The sequence below is a fragment of the Chamaea fasciata genome, unplaced genomic scaffold (genome assembly GCF_029207755.1).
Source record: "Chamaea fasciata isolate MVZ Bird 193981 ecotype frontalis unplaced genomic scaffold, bChaFas1.0.hap1 SCAF_2, whole genome shotgun sequence".
Taxonomy (NCBI): Eukaryota; Metazoa; Chordata; class Aves; order Passeriformes; family Sylviidae; genus Chamaea; species Chamaea fasciata.
The window spans coordinates 106979555-106996441 of record NW_027094087.1 but is presented as its reverse complement, the minus strand read 5'-3'; the positions used below and the strand labels follow the sequence as shown (position 1 = coordinate 106996441).

Sequence of the window (16887 nt, the reverse complement as noted above, 5' to 3'; positions counted from 1 at the left end):
AAGTGATGCAAAGCCAGTGGCTCACCACTTCACACCCAGACCAATGCCAGTCTCCTGGGAACACTACATTTGGGAAAACTACACTTCCCTCCACCCAGCCCTGACATGACACCACATGGTCTGGGACATCCCTTTGGCCAGCTGGGATCAGCTTTCCCAGCTGTGTCCCCGCCCAGACTCCACTGTGCCCCAAGTTTACTCTCATGCAGGGCAGTGTGAGAAATAGAAAAGACCTTGACACTACTCAAGAGTTATTCACCAACAGCTAAAACATCCCTGTGTTATCAGCACAGCTTTGGTCACAGATCTAAAATACCGCACCATGTGTATGCTGTATTATGAAAAAAATTAGCTCTATACCAACTAGACTAAATAAAGAAATCCTGCTCAAGATTCTCTGTCAATCAGCCTTTGTCTAAAGGTGGATCTTTTTTTCCTTCAAAATTCAGAAGAATCTTTCTAAACATATGACTTCAAAGGATGAAGTCTTTCAAGGAAACCAAAATAAAGTAGATGCTTTTTCCCCAAAAAATGGTGTCTTGTAGATTTTTTTTTTTTGTCTTGAAGACAAATTTCTGCCTTGAAGATCAAATTTGGGTTACCACGGATAGTATCGTGACATACCAGAGTGAAGATAGAATTCTGAGGAACTGCTAAAAATTATATCCTTAAATTACAATTGCAGCTACCAAAGAGCAGCAAATGAGTGCATGATCATATTTTCCATGCCCACAGTTAGAGGTGATTTGGATATGCCAAAGGAATATGCAAGGACATCAAACACAGAAAAGATGATTAATGGCCTTTAGGAGAATAAAGTTATCGTGAGCAGGAAGGCAAAGTTTGTGATAAGCAGACTTGCAAAGCATCCAGACCAGCAAGTTCAGAAAAGCAAACTGGCAAGGTGTTCAACACATTTAGTAATGGAAAGGGGGGTGAAGAGCCAGAAAGAGCAGTTAATTGCATAATATGTTGGGGTTTTTTGTTTTTGTTTATTTTGTTTGGTTTTTTTAACAAGAAAATATGTCTTATGTTAAGAGGCAGAGGAAGAGCAGAATAATTATTAGGGAAAATTTCAAAGCAGTGTGAAAACAGGGTCATAGTTTGAACCAGAGATGGGAAAAGACAGAAGTAGGCAGAATCACAGTTCCAGCTCAAGGTAAAAGGACTATTCCTTTGGGAATGTCTCAAAATAAATATACATCTCAATATAAAAGGGTGATAGAAAACCTGAAAAATTATGTTCCAGATGTTAATCTGGATTTTCTTTTTATGTGTGGCTGTCCTAAATTTTGTCAAGGATACAGGCAACTCAATGATGGACGACAATTGATGTTTCTCAGCATGGTTTTCACACTGTTCTTGATTGTACCTGCAAGTGTAATACGCAGTTTTCTTTTTTCTTTTTTTTAAGCACACAGATAAGCATCATATATTTTCAAGAGTAATAAACTGTCTCATTTGTCTGCGTATTTCAGTATTCTTTAAAGAATGATCAAAAGAAACGGAGATCACATCCTTCCACTTTTACTTTTATGAAAGATGTCTCATACACATCATTCCAGACAGGGAAATGTACAAATGTCCTTTCACAGAGCATAAATCCCTTCTGAAAACTTTTCATCCAGTCAGTAGTTTATACTAATACTCTTCATTACAGCCCAGCATTTGACCCCCATTCCTGTATCAGAGTAACTACTTCCATAAGTAATTCCATTTTTTTTTGGCTGGAATCCCATTTAACTCTGCTCCTGACTTACTTGTGAGCCTAACTGCTTACAGCTGATAGCAGAGGATTTAGCACTTCAGCTTATATGTCAAATAGAGTTTGACTGCTTAACTTTTTTCTTCTTATATACTGTGAAATAACTCCCAGAAGAAAAAGTTTCACGTGGTAAAGACTTTGGGCAGGAAAGGAAGTAAAGAACTCATGGTCAATTAAATAAATAAATCAAGTACTTTCAAAAACATTATTTGTTTTAAAGATAAATTTGGCAACAATGAAATTGACCTTCAGTAACTCAGTGAAATCATATTCAAGCAGCTTAGCTAAAAGATAGCAACAGACTGGTAAACTAATTCTAACCTGTAAAAAAAAAAATTCAGAGGAAAAGGAACTGTGAAAATCTTGGGTAAAATGCCGTAGAAGGCCAGCTTGGAAGGTACATCAGGGATCATCTGCTCCAACCTTTCCTGGCAAAAGCGTTGTCTAGACAAGATGATGCAGCAACTTGTACAGCTGAATCTTAAAACTGTTCAACACTGGGGAATCTGCCACTTCCCTAGGCAGACTATTCCAATGACTGATTGTTCTCATTGAGAAAAACTGTTCTCTTGTGTCTAATCTGAACCTCCCCAGGATTAACTTGTACTCCTTGTCTTACCTGTGAGACTCCTTGTAAGAAGTCTATTTACTCCTCCTGAAATGTCCATTTACTAATTTTGGATTAACCAAAGCTAGCAAAACAAATTGCTGTCTAAATGAAGACTTGAAAAAAATTCCCCTTAAAGGAAAAAGTCTGGAAAAGTAAATAAAAGAAAGAAAATTGGTTGGAAAAAAGAACAAGAAAAAGTAAATCCTTTAATGCTAGTCTGGAAAAAAAGTATGACAGCCTAAATTGTAGTTTGAGTACCTAAAATTCAGTTTTCCTTCCCAGAATATTATCAGATGCACTATGGCTCTATATCTTCCCTGATTGCTTACGAGAGGATCTCCAGTTGTGACGCCAGTGATATATTTAGGATTCATTCATCCCTAACAGATGCCCGTTGATTAAATCATCCTCTATGCTGTTAACACCACTGAACCCGAGGACTACTTTTATCTGCCAAGAAAATCCCATACAAAAGAGTGAAAAGCATTTCTTTAGCTTCATAGAACTTCAGAAGATGCTGTCAGGCAACATCTAGAAATCCAGCCCTACCCTTCTGTTCCTAAGTCACTGGTGATGAAAGAAAGCTGATGGTGCTTTAGGCAGAGAAAAAGACTCTTCTTATCAGTAGTTACAGCTCTGACCCATGCAGCTGCCACTGCTGTCTAACACATATCCTCCAGGGACTTTTGGGAAAATGCTGCCTTTCCCAGCTGTCTGTTCTCTTTTCCATGCATAGAAACTTTCCAACTCCTGAGCAGACTGCTAAGGAAGGCTTTTCACCTTATTGGTCCTGGTTCCTGAAAAAAAAAAACAGGGCATGATAGTACCTGGGCCCCAAGCTGGACTGGAAAACTGTTCCCAGGGAGGAAATAAAAATAAAACAATAAAACAATTTTGGTTAAAACCACAAATTGTCTGAGTATTTTGAATAAGTTACAGCTCTTCCATATCTCAGCCACTGACACAGAGATCACTGACAAGAAAACCATGAGCTAATTTTACCAGGTAAGCAGAGTAGAAAGGTGAGCTGAAGACTCAACATAATTATGCTTTGGAAAATTTCCTTTCTTATTTTGCAGGTATTTTGCTTATTTTTCAGTGATATGTACTCTTCATATCAGTTGCCAGGTTGATAATCCTCATGACAGACTTCTCCTGGAATTCTAATTTTTTTCCCATTCAGCCTTAAAAAGCTCCCATAAACAACTTTGTTCAGCATCTCAAACTTGGACAGATGTGTTCCTGAAGATGTTGATTAGAATATATTATGGCTGTTAGCATTAAAGATTCTTCATGTTCATTTTATTGTACTTTTTGCTTTCTGAGGGAAAAAGTAAGGAAGATTTAATGAGACTGAAGAAAATATTAATAGAAATAATAAAAAGTAATCCTCTAGTATATTATGTCTATTAATTCTCACAGAATATTATAGATTATGTGAGTTTTTTTCATATGAAAAATGTTTATTGGACATTTATTTTACAAGCACATAATCATTTTTAGTAGTTAACAACCTTACATTTGAAAAAAAAATAACCCAAACCAAAATCAAAACATATCATGTTTGTGGGCATAAACCAGCCTCACAGAAGGCAAAAGAACTATGAGTGCATTAAAAATAGTTCCCTTTAGCATTCTTGGCATTTGGCATTATTCTGAAATATATATAGCGGCCCTCTCTGAGAGCCAAATTTAAAGCTGATGAGACACTGATGAGATAATAGTTATGGCCCATCTCTGCTTCCCTTCAATGATGCTTCAAATGGGAAATGCAGCATTTTGGGGAGTTTCTTGCTCCAAATGAGATGTTGACTGTCCAGTGGGAAGATAAAGATTCTATTACGTGTACTTTAAAAGCCATAAAAGATAACCTTAATTTGCTAGCTTACATTTATTTGTACTCACACAATGTCTCTCCCATTTCCAAGGCTGAGTATGAGCAATTGCCAAGTACATAATTGAAGGAGAGCAATGCAATGAATAAGTGTCAGGTCTAGAACTAGTGAATTCACAGAGAATGCACTGTCTACAGAAGGGAAAAAAAAGAAAAAAAAAGAAAAAAAAAATTGAATCCTAAAGTATGGAGCTGTCAAATGAAGCTGAGGATTTAAAATTACCAGTAATTTTCTTACTGTCTTCAACAGTTGCTATGAACTTTCAACGAGGTGGCACAAAAAATGCCATATTTCAAGTGAAAGCTTGCAACTGTTAAGCTGAACTTTTTAAAGTGTTGCTTTTTCCTCAAACATTGATTGACTGGAAACTGCAGCCTTCTCATTTTATTCATGTGCAAAATACAGCACGGCAGAAGCAACATAACCTTTAGCAAACCACCTTTAGTTTATATCTCCGCAGCTCCTCTAATAGTAAAAGAAAAGACAGAAGGGATTTTTCTTTTTAGGAAAATATTGGTTAAGCCAAGATCTACTTTAGATTCAGGTTTTAGGTGCCACAAGCAGATACCCATCAGATCCAAAAGGAGTTCTGGTCCTCTCAATTCAGACAACCAATCTGAAGACATGACTGTGTTTGGTCATCAATAAAATGCAAAGAATTGGGGAAAAAAAATTGGTTTGCTGCAAAGTATGTTTTCTAGACTCAAAAATTTTCTTTGAGTTGTACACAACGGACCATACTTTTTATGTTTAAATATGTAATATCAGTGGTAATAATAAGTATTCCTTCATATGGCCTTTAGTTACTATTTGGATCATTTCACGAAGAGTGCTCAAATTCTCAGCAATGACTGGTGGTAATTATAGTTAGCAGATTTTTCAATGTGGCTTGAAACTGGGAGTTTCTATATTCTCTTTCATTCCCTGAACTCTCATCTTTATCCTCTGAAGAAAACTTCTGAAAAGCAGAAGCTATTAAATATTGAATGCTACTAAACTATAACAGAGCACATCTCCAGGTAGGTGCCTTGTGTCCTTCAAAAATATCCTAATGCAAATAATTCAAAAGAAAGTCAGGTTCTGTGAAACCTGTATTACAATGAATTTGGGAAAGGTCAGAACTACAGCTTAATAACAAACTGAAGGAAGAGAAAGAGAATACCTGTTTCCTTAATATTTTAATTGAAGGGTTATATCTGCAGAGTAAATGCATAGTCAGATCTCAGGCTCTGTTCTGTATCTCCTCAAGCAACAAAAAGCTGAAAATAAAAATAGAAAACTTCTTGAATTGACATACTCAAACAGTAGGAGACTTTTTACAGTTCCTCTTACATCAGTTTGCTGCGATTGTTTCCTCCTCTCTCTCCTTTTTCCACATTCATCAAGGTCATTGTGAGGTCATTCCCTTGGATTTTAATTTGATGTCAGTACATTCATTTTTATGTAAATTTCAGGAGAGGTGATTGTATCTTCATTTCTCCAACCATCTGGCACACTAGGAAATACAGCAGCATTCAACCCTAATGATATAAATAGAAAAAATATAGAGAATTTCAGAAGAGACTTGAATAAAAACACAAAAAACCAAACAACCACCAAAGAGATGTGATTATTAACAGAACCTTGTAAATATTTTTATGAATATTTGGTACGAGTTCCTGTAATTAAAGATTTCTGGAACATTTACTTATTCAGTAAGAGATCCCTTTCATGCTGCTAGTACGTTTTTCCTGTTGGTAAATTAACAAGTAGAACTATGTGCTCCCTTTGATGAAGCTTGATGCATCGTTGTTCAGGATTGAAAACCAAAACTCAAAAGTAAAAAAATGGTGGTAAGCCACAAAATTTGCCTCAATTAAAAAAAACCAAAACACAAGTAGGTTTTGTTATTTTACATATATTGTATTTAAAAGAAAGAATTGTAGTAGCCAAGAATTTAAAATAGTTTTCAGCAAATAAAATAAATGAGGCTAAAAAGGATTTCAAAGTCAGGAATATATTTGTTTCTCAAGTTAATCTATGATTTTGTTTTAAACAGGTATTTAATTACTTTTGCATAAACTTTTCCAATGGTAGACTCCCATAACTACATCACCTTTTAAATTCCTTTTTACTTGAAAATTATAATTCCATATTAATCACAATATTTATATGAACACACAAAATTTTATTTCCATATTAAACACAATATGTAGATGAATATACAAGTTTTTTTTTTCCTAAGTGAGCCAATGTCAAAAGATTTAGAACAGGAAGAACTGTGATACCACAGATGCACTTGCAAATCACAACTGGCTTCCACTTCCACCAAGGCAGACCAGCATCATTTCCAGGCTCTGGTGTTATTATTCTGACCTCTTGTAATGGTGGCATACCATCTAATGCTAACAAATGCAATGCTAATGTAATTTTTTGTGGCTTAGACTCAGTGAAAATGCTTTTGGAAAACCAGTGCTGTACAGAATACAAACACACACGCACACAAAGAAAGCTTGGAAATGCCCTTCCGGAAGCCATTAGTGAAGCTATTGTTCTGCAATCAATTAGAGCTTCTCAATTGCTATGGAAATTTAAAGTGTCTAGAGAGAAAATTAATTTTCTTACCTGGAACTGACTCTGCTCTATTCAAAATCTTCAGATATTTGACTATAGAGTGAAAAATTGGTTTAACCCAAGACCAAATTTTCTTCAATAACAGCATTTACAGGTTTTGGTTGGGAGAGAGTTAATTTTCTCCAAAACAGATTTATGGGACTGTGTTTTCGATTTGAGCTGAAAATGGTGTTTATAATACAGAGATATTTTTGTTATTGCTGGTTTAGATATTGACTTGCAGAGAGTCAAAGCCTTTTCTGCTTCTCACCCCATCTGAGCAGTGAGCAGGCTTGTGAAGCTGGGAGGGTTCCCAGCTGGGAGAGGTGTTCCCAGCTGGCCACAGGGATATTCCAGAGCACATGGGGCCATGACCAGCATATAGAGCTGGGGGGAGAAGGAGGAAGAGGGGAATATTTAGAGTCATGGCATTTGTCTTCCCAAGTCACCATTGTCCATAATGGAGCCTTGTTCTCCTGGAGATGCCTGTCCATGGGAAGTGGGGCATGAATTCTTTGCTTTGTTTTGCTGGCATATATGGCTTTTTTTTTTTTGGTTTTTTTTTTTGTTTTTTTTTTTTTTTTTTTGTTTTGTTTTGGTTTTTTTTTGTTTTTTGGGGGTTTTTTTGGGGTTTTTTTTGGGTTTTTTTGGTTTTTTTCCCCTACTAAACTGTCTTTATTTCAACTCATGCATTTTTTTTCATTCTTTAAATTCTCTTTCTCATCCCCCTGGGGGAGGATGAGTAAGTAGCTGGGTCTGACTTAGTTGCCAGCTGAGGTTAAACCACGGCACAGTAACATACTGAATTGTTACACAGAAATATTTTCCATTTCTCTTCTGGGAAAATGTCTTTGTCTCATATTGGCTTTCTTCCTAGAAAAATAATTTTATTTCATCTATTAAACCAAGGCTTTCAAAAAAAAATCCTTAAAATAAAATTTTAAATCTACCCAATTTTCTCATTAGAAATATATGAAAGGTCTAACGGGGTAAGTGGAAAATATAGGGCACAAGAAACAAGATATGGTAATTGAGACCATCTGTCCCACTAAATATAAAGCACATTTGCTTGTGGTTTAGTGTCTCTCTGATCTTATTGCAGTTCCAAAATCTGACCATTCAAGTAGAGGAAAAAAATTCTGATGCATGACAGGAAAAATTTAGATGCACTCATTTCAAGAGGAGTAGAATATGTTCTTAAATTCTTTCAAGCATGTGGAAAAGAGCAGAGACAAGTGCAAGAATAGCTGATCCTTTTTGGCTGCCACTAGTGTTTGACTCTCTTGCCACCTTACAGAACAGCAGCTGACCTGGCAGTAATTTGGGTGACAACCTAGTCCATGGACTAGAATTATTTTCTTGAAGCATTCATTACTGTTATTGTTGCTTTTATATCCATTAAGAGAACTGTAGGTCTTACACAGGCAATCACAGCTGACCATTCTGCTGTCATCAGAGTGCCAGAGGATTGATACAGTAAGTAAATTCAAGAGCAATGTTGTGAATGTTTTCCCCTTCTCTAACATTTAATTTATTATAATTTTGGTGATATGATCAATGGCAATTACACAAATCACAGCATTCAAATCCTATGCACACATTATAACCTGTGTGTTTCACTAAAGATATGGTAACATTCACAGTGTCACCATTTACAGAGTTGTTGCTTTGAAAGTCTAAATATAAGCACAAAAGTCCTCAGTGGAGTTACTTGATTGTTCCTGACAGTGGGTATGGGTTAATGTTGGTGTGTTTGTTGTTGGTTTGCTTAGATTCATTTTGGTTGTTTCCATCTCTTCTTACTTTCAGGAAGAGAAGGAAACAGGAAGAGTTATTCAAGCAGAATGTGTATGAATGCTTACAGTATGTGTATTGTGGATTACTAAATACCACATGTAGACACTAAATCATAGAGTCATTCAAGCTTTAAAAAACTCTAAGATCATCAAGTCCAACCATTAACCCAGCACCAACATGTTCACCACTAAACCCTACCTACCCCCAAAGTCACATCCACAGTTCCAGGGATGAGGATTCCACCACTTCTCTGGGCAGCCTATTCCAATGCCTGAAAAAACTCACTAATGTATACATACTGCACATGTAATGTTTATTCACTCCACATACATCATATACTGTATGTATAGATACAGACTACATGTTTATGATACTACAGATATATGCGGTACATAGCTCAACATATGCAGCATGCACCTATACATATAATTGTTGCAGTACACACCTGCTATGTGCCATCCCTCGAGTACTAACCTTGAGTAAATGATAGTACAGAAGATTCTTAATAGTTTTTTTTTCTGAGTGAAAACATGATTTAGATGCAATATATGCACAATATCTACCTGACTAAATTATCAAGGATAATATTTTTTCAAAGACTTAATAGAAATGTTTCAAAGCCTTGAGTTGCCAATGAGGATGCTACAATTAAAAAAAAAATTCTTTTTTTTTTCTGAAAATCAACATGAGTTCTCAGCAGATCTATGAAAGACAGTTTTAAGACTGCTGTTTTTATCCAGAAACATTTTGTGGTATGATAGTTCAGTGAACAGCTTAGTGTTCTGCCAGCCATTTGGGAAGTTTCTTTTGTAGTGGAATACAGAAGGTCTTGAAAAGTAAAAGGAGTATTAACTTAATGGAAACTGGGACTTCCAAAGCTAGCAAATATATATCTGTACTTCTCGTTTGAACTGTTTATTTGCACTGGGTCAATGAAGTCAAACACTAAAAGTCTTCTTGTGCTGTACAGAAATCGAAGTATGCTGATGGAAAAAAACCCCAAAAAAACCCAAAAAAATCCAAACCCCCCAAACAGTAACCAAAAGCTAGATCAGTCTTAAGACTGAAAGCATGCTGAAAAATCACATTGTGCTCTAAACTCAGGAAAAAATGAGTTGCAATACTGACACTGATCCCAAAATGCTGCTAAGGAACCAGGGCCTACCGGCCTGGATAGAAAGAGAATGAACCAAAAGTGCTGTTTTAGACTAAGTCTTCAAACCCTGTTGAACTATAGTTTTTCCCTGAAAGAAACAATTACGTTTCTCATTGCAAATTTCTAAAGAAAATGAAAAGAATGCGTAATAATTAGGGCTGCTCTAATGAATCTCTGCAAGGAACTCAACAGAAAAATGTGTGATGGTTGCCACATTAAAATTTATCATTAAAATTTTATAATAAAATTAGCTTCATAATGATACTAAGATATTCCTTTGCTCTGAACACATTAAAATATGCAACAGCATGGTAAAGAAGCAGCAGAAAAAAAATTCAGAGATATTAAAAAAATGGATAATTTGATTGACACCGCACTTTAACATAATTTTATGTAATATCTTTTCTATGACAAGAACAAATATTGGTTACAAACCTAATTCTGGCGTACACAATTTTGCGGGTTTTGCCAAAAATTATGTCAGAATTTACATTTATTCAAAACAGGACCTGCAGACTGTGATTAATGTTTCTATCTTGGCAGGAGAGCCCAAATTTTATGATTTATTCTATCTGCCACAGGTTAGGCAGACAGGAGGCTGATATACTAGATACCGCTGCTATTGTAAATTTATTTGGCATTTCATTTTTCAGTCACACTGATGGTTATTTTCATACATCTTCAATCCATCATTTCCTGCTAAATCCAATTAGTTTGATTGGCAGATTTAGCTTCCCAGTGGGTCTTTGTCAATATTGTGTAGCAGTAAATAACTTGAGACACTTTTTTCAAAACTTTCCTGTTATTTGTTTTTTCTTCACCCAGATAACTATTGATTAGCTGGTTTTGTGCAGCTCCCACCCATCCACAGAGGCTGAAGAACATAGTGATCAAAACCAACCATGTACTAACAAAACCTGCAGCCTCTTTTGAAGACGCAGGAGGAAATCCTGCCAGGGCTGGGGTGTCCTGGGGCTCAGCACCCTCTGTTTGGGACCAGTTTTGACACAGGGGTTCCATGGGCAAGGGCCTGGGGGTGAGGAAAGCTGTGGGGGCAGGGTGGTAAAGCAGGTGTTAAATTTCTTAAAGGCTCTTTTTAAAATTATTTTTCCTCATAAACTAATTAACGGATTTACATACAAATCATCAGAAAATTTATTCTGCACTCAGCAACACACATGCTGCCTTCTTCATACATAACAATGAAGCTAAATCCTTGATTCAGTCTTAATTAGAAAACTGTAGTGAGTTCTCCATTAGTGTTTTATTTTCCGGATATATAGTGGGAAGAAAGAGGTATAATAATTTATGCTGAAGTACTGTGAAAGATGACCAATTTATAGAAAAGGTCAATTAAGTGAGTTGAAGAAAAGATTAAATAGGAAGAGAAAGGAAGTTACATTTATTTAAAAAAAAAAAAAAAAGAAAGCCAGGAGCTAGTCTAAGATGGATTTCACCAGAACAAAATATTTGTTTTTACATGCTACACAAATCAATGGTCAGAGGGACCAGTCGATATTTTTTTTCTCCTGGACTGGTAAAATATTGTGTTCATAGATCAACTATTCAACAGAGACACAAATTTAGATTTTAGTAAGGCTTGCTAGCCTAATAGATTAATATATTACTTTTTCCTTAAAGATTGAACTCCCGATTTTCATTAAAACACAAGAAAAAACTGTTGGAGAGCCTGAAATATAAAGGTAAAGTACAACAACAGATCTACAGGGTGAAACTTTATTAGCCCTTGCTCCTGCTATAATTAAGCCTTTCATTTTTTCAGTGACAATTTTGTATATATTGTAAGAACAATAATAACAATTTGTAAATTTTTGCAAGGAATCAGGCTATGCCATGTCCTGTCTGAATAATAGATACAGAAAAATACTGAATTATTCATTTTTTTCAAAAAAGTTTTCTTTATCTTGTCTAATTTGTGACTGTATAGGTAAAAAAAAAAGTATGAGATATTGTAAAAAAAAAATTGAATAGTGTAATTTTTAGGGTGCTCTTTGGTACGAGTCTTACTCCTCACACTTTCAGATAGAGTGGAAGAGTTTATTTTGAATTTTTCCTGACGTTGTGTATATATAATCCTAACACCAACATCACCACCACCACCCTCTCGTATTACTGGGCATGTAAATACATTTTTTAAACTTGTGACAGTTTTATCCAGACACAGCAGCATCTATAAGCATTTCCAAATCAGGGAGAAAATGCTTCTTATTAGTTACAAGGGAAGGTTAACAATAATTTGTGGAGAGAAATGCATTTGATACAGAGTTAATGACCTAGAGTGCACTGAAGGTTGTAGTAAAAAGAACTGTTTTGTTTGGAACCTGGTCACTAATGAAATTCTTTAAGCAGCAGCTATTGGTCTGCCCACGGTTAATCTTTTGATTGATAAAGGCAAAAAATAATTGTTTATGAAAAACACATTCTAGTGATGCAAAATGAGAAAGCAATGTCAGTGTAGAGGAGGGCTAGAAAATGAAATGAAGTTATCCGGAATATCTGGCACACGAGAATAATAGCATAAAATCAAGGTTGGACTGGATTATTAATGTCCAGACAGTCTCTTCTAGTTTTCTAGTTAGTCATTGTAGGGGAACAGAATACACATCACCTTGCCCCTGATAAAAAACAGCTATGTTAATTACCCAATTCAGCCTCACCCCTGATGAGTCACAGCTATAGCCAGTAAAGACAAGTGTGATAAAAGGGAGTTGGCTAGCTGGTGAGTGGGATCATGAAGGAGAAGGATTGTGGGGAGAGAGAATCACTGCTGTGAGGTCAGTCTCAGTCAGCAGTTAGAGCCTGGTGTTGGAACCTGCAGTCACACTCTAGCCAGGTAAAAGCCTGCAGTTGGTCTGCAAATTAATGTATGCAGAGCTTAGCAGGGAGTAACCAGCAGTCAGAGGTTGCAATGGAAACCTACAGTAGGAGCTTGCTGCAGCCAGAGTCAGTGAATAGTTGGAGTCAAGATGGCTGAGCTGTTAAGAGGAATAAACCAGGACCCTTTTCACGCTGTGATAAACAAGCAGTCTGTGTTTTGGCTCATTTCTACCCTCTAACAAGAGGGCTGCTGCAACAGGTTATAACTTAACTGGAGGATACAATTGATGAATTAGCCCAGCATTCCCACTGAGAGCTGTCATGCTGCCATTTAGAAGAACAAACATAATCCTAGGTACTTTTCAAAGACATATGGCAAAGCTGGTGCTATCATTTAATGTACTTTCTTTGGCATACTAAACTCAAAAAAGGTCTCCTGTGTCAAATCAGATTCAGAGAGACAGATCCAAAGAGGAGGTGTTGGCATCATGTCTAGACTGGGCAACCTGACAGCACTTCCTAAGCCTTTTACTTCAGGACAGGAGGTCACCTTGGATATCTTTCAAAAAAGCCTGGAGTCGAGGTTAAGTTTTGTAGCTTGTGAAGTTTGAGAAGCAGAATATCTTGCTTCAAAGTTGAGGCTGCAGAAAACTCGCTCACCTGGCTTCTGCTGGGCTGGGAACTCAGGCAGAACAGGTTCATGTCTGATTCTGGGCTGAACCTGCTCATGTATTATTAGTTCCCAAATTTACAAGAAAAGCTTCACTCCTCATGGTAGGAGTGTACATGCTTTTGGGATAGATTAATGACAAGTGACAAGTACTCTTATTAGCAGATGACTGTTCTTTTGTGCATGTAAATATGGATATTCACACTGAGAGCAGCCATATGTATAATTTATTTCTGTGTTTCTGTGATGGATCACATTTTAATCTCTGGTGTCTCTTTAGATCAGGAGTGAATGTGTTTTCCAAACTTATACAGACAGAATCATTTTTGTGTGCCCCTTTTTAATTCAAACCCTCCCCTACGCCAAGTCTTATTGACGCTTCTTCCTATATTTAAAGGCACAAGGCCGTACAGATGAGAAACAGAATTTTAAAAACTAAACAGAAGAAAAAAGTCTTTTCATCAATACTGCAAATTTAAATTACTTTTGTGTATATATGCATTTGGGCATTTGTTTACATTGCTTGTACCTCAGTAAGAACAGTTGTATGTATGGGCAAGTGAACATGTCTTTACATTGTACATTTCAGGTACAAAGAAGAGTAAATGATTCTGTTACTCTGTCTCCCAAATATTTTCCTAATTGTGTTTTTTCTATGTATATTTACTGCTCTCAGTTGTTCTAATTTATTCTGGAAACAAAACAAAACATTTCTGAGTTGAAGAATCTAGAACAAGAAAAACACGTTCTGAATTTAGCAGACAGGTTTTTGGGGGTATTTTGTGGGGTTTTTTTCTGGGTTTTTTTTGCTGGTTTGTTTTTTGGGGGTTTTTTTTTGTTTGTTTTTTTCTGTCTTGTGGTTGCTTAGATGCTTAAAAATTTGTCAGTTTTCCTGTTGAAGTCTGATATACAGACTAAAAATTGCATTAAAGTCTAGATGACTTATTGAAGTAGGTCCATGGGAGGAGTACAAAAATGATCAAAGGGATGGAATACTTCTCCTATGGAGACAGGATGGAGAACAGAAGGCTCTGAGGGAAATTTAAAGTCCTTCCCAGTAGTTAAAGAGGACTACAAGAGAAGAAGGGACATTTTAAAGGGAAGGTGGTGATAAGACAAGGGGGTTTAATAACTTTAAACCACAAGAGAATAGTTCAAATTGAATATTAGGAAGAAATTCTTTGCTTTGAGGGTGGTGAAATACTGGAGCTGCTTGTCCAAAGAAGTGGTGGGTCCCCATCCCTGGAGGGATTCAGGACAGCTTGGCTGGGGTTTTGAGCAACCTGATCTAGTGAAAGCTGTCCCTGACCATGGGCAGATGAGTTGGCACTAGAGTGTCTTTCAAGCTCCTTCCAATAAAAAACATTCTCTGATTCTGTGGTTCTATGATATTCCAGGGATGAATCACACCTTTTCAAGTAGTTCTGTAAGAGAATAATCAGAAAATAGAGTCTTTTACTCCACTGACACCATTCCTGGCTCCTTGAGCAAAAGGTTTGTGCTCCCAGTAGACTCCCTGAAACAAAGAAAGCCTCATAGGACTTGTGGAGAACTTCCAGGGGGTGCTCCAGCCATATTTTTGAAACAAGGCCCAATGGATGGAAGCTGAAGTTCCCAACAGGCAGAACAGGGGTGCAGAGGACTGTGCAGCATGCAGGTAAAACCAGTCTATATTTGTAAGTCTTTGCTATGACATCTGCTAGTGCCCTTGGCAGCTAAGGAAAATGATGACAAAGAAGCAACCATTTTCAAATGGAATATCCAAAGGCATAATTTTTAATCCCTGAAGTCTAATTTAATTTGGGGGTTGGTGTTCACTTTGCTTTTAGTAAGGAGAATAAGAAATGAGTGTTTGTTTTGGAAAGGTGAGTTCCATCAGGTAGAGTGATGATTTGATAATACAAAAAGAAAATTATTAATATATGTTAATAATGTTATGGGAAATCTCATAGTAGCCTCATAACAGTTAAAGATTAAGAGCTCACTCTTTTGTGAGCTTAAGCCTCATTTATGACTGGCAGACATTATTATTACTGCTTTTCTTGAAAGAATAATTTCCACTTCAATTTTTTGTTGCTAGATGTGTGGTTAGAGAGAAATTATTATTATTGATATTTCTTAAAATGGAGACAATTCAGACAGTGCTGTTGATCTGCAGAACTTTAATCTAAGTGTTAATTAACTTTTCAATCCTTCTCATTTCCCAATCATTTAATGATGTATCCTTTCTCTCCTAGAAAGAATAAGTACCTTACAAAATCAAATGTGAATTTTATGAAACATGTATTGCAAAGGAGCAATTTGAAAGAGAAAATGGAAAATATCCATTGAAAAATTAGAAATGTTACAAGAATTTTTTGGTGTTCATCACATTTACAGGCTTATCAAAGAAGAAGTGGACTCCAAGTCTCTTTTAGACATTTTTGAGGTGCTGTTCCCTCTTAATATCTTTACTAGTTGTGATGTTTGCTCAGTGTGGTTACAACATCAGACTACCACATTCAGATGAGTTATTCCCACAACCTAAAACTAAATCTAGTATTCTTGGCCTTCCAGCAGAAAAGGAAACTTCTTTTACTTCATCTGGTGGGCCAGAAGAGCCCGCAGAAGAACTGTTTTTGTTTTTTTCCAAAGTTTATGACCAGCCTGATTTAGTTTCAATAATATAAAGAAGGAGCGTAACTTTGAATGGAAACCCAAGAAACAGGAAAGTTTGGGAATACTAGAAAAACAGTGTTCAGACCAAAGGCTTTTCAAAATAAACAATAAAGTTGTGATTTACATCAGCACACAGAAACTGCCCTAAGCAATTACATAAGAAAGACGAAAAAGAGAAAAATAAACTTGCAAAATCCTTATTTTGAGACTGAAACCTACATTGCACAACAAGTGCTTTCCAAATAGATGGCAGTGTACAAAGTTAATATGCCCTGTGGCCCAAAAAACTATTCACAGGAAACTAGAGTTGTTCCTTTTCAATCATCAAAGAACACCTACAAAACATAAAGAACACTGGGGTTTTTCAAAGAGAAGTAAATGTAAAAGAGTCTTTAGAGGGATGTGAGTTCCAAGGAAAAGCCAGCCTACATTGTGTAGTCAAAGTATTTATTAAAGTTTGCTAGAAAAAAATGGTTTGATTGTCACCAAAGAAGCAGATTTAGGGTTAAACAAAATTTTCTCAGCCCCCAATTGTTAACATAAATCGCTCTACATTAATGTACATAACTCCTCATGGAATTCAGTGCAAATTACCTGAACTTTTTTTTCGTGTTTTGAGATTGTGGGTGATTCTTTTAAAAGAAACTCCTAGTGACTGACTGTAAAGGGACAATTGTACTATTTATTTAAATAACCTGAATGCTGTAAAATGTTGCATTTTTGGTTTTTGTGGGGAATGAAGAAGAGATGTGCATTAGCAGCCAGGTTTTTTGCATTTAAAGGAGGTGAACTGGAAGGGCCCAGAAATATCCAGAACAAAGAGAGGTTGGCATTGGGAAAATTCCAGAAGCTATCTGAAAGAGAATTCCCTTTGTGAGTAAGCCATCTGGCAGGTCATGCTGAGTT

General features: G+C 36.3%; 1 long non-coding RNA gene across 2 annotated transcripts; it reads right to left on the bottom strand.

Moving 5' to 3' along the window:
• Positions 1-1592: 1592 nt before the first annotated feature.
• On the bottom strand, positions 1593-7130 carry LOC136286114 (uncharacterized). 2 transcript variants are annotated; one of them, XR_010719769.1, is made up of 3 exons: positions 6875-7130; positions 5603-5790; positions 1593-3172 (listed from the first exon to the last, which is right to left on the bottom strand). It is a non-coding gene; the product is annotated as an uncharacterized lncRNA (long non-coding RNA). The 2 variants fall into 2 exon arrangements; XR_010719768.1 differs by lacking the exon at positions 1593-3172 and adding an exon at positions 5441-5529.
• Positions 7131-16887: the final 9757 nt, after the last annotated feature.